Raw genomic sequence first — 391 nt, forward strand, 5'->3', positions numbered from 1 at the left:
AGCAGCCGGCGCGGTCTGCGCGGCCCCGCCTTGCGCACACGGACGGACAGACAGACGGACGGACACACGCCCAGGCAGCAGAGCGCCGACAACGCCGGCGGACGCCGCCCCCGCGGACAGGATGGGGAGACGCGGAGGCTCAGCCTCTGCCCGCGACGTTGCGCGGAATTTGCGCCGGCGCTGAGAGCTGCAAGATGGTGGTGTTGCTGCGGGAGGGGCCGCGCCGAGCTTGGGATGCCAACAGCGGCCGGTGTGCTGCCTCCAGCCCCCTCGGGGCGGCATTTCTTAACGAGCAGCGTTGTAGGGGTAAGAGCCTGGGCTTGAAATACAGCAGCCTTCTATTTTGGCCTCGCGTGTCTTAAATTGCATTGTGTTGCAATGAGCAAAAATA

Source organism: Meleagris gallopavo, chromosome 2 (genome assembly GCF_000146605.3).
Source record: "Meleagris gallopavo isolate NT-WF06-2002-E0010 breed Aviagen turkey brand Nicholas breeding stock chromosome 2, Turkey_5.1, whole genome shotgun sequence".
Classification (NCBI taxonomy): domain Eukaryota; kingdom Metazoa; phylum Chordata; class Aves; order Galliformes; family Phasianidae; genus Meleagris; species Meleagris gallopavo.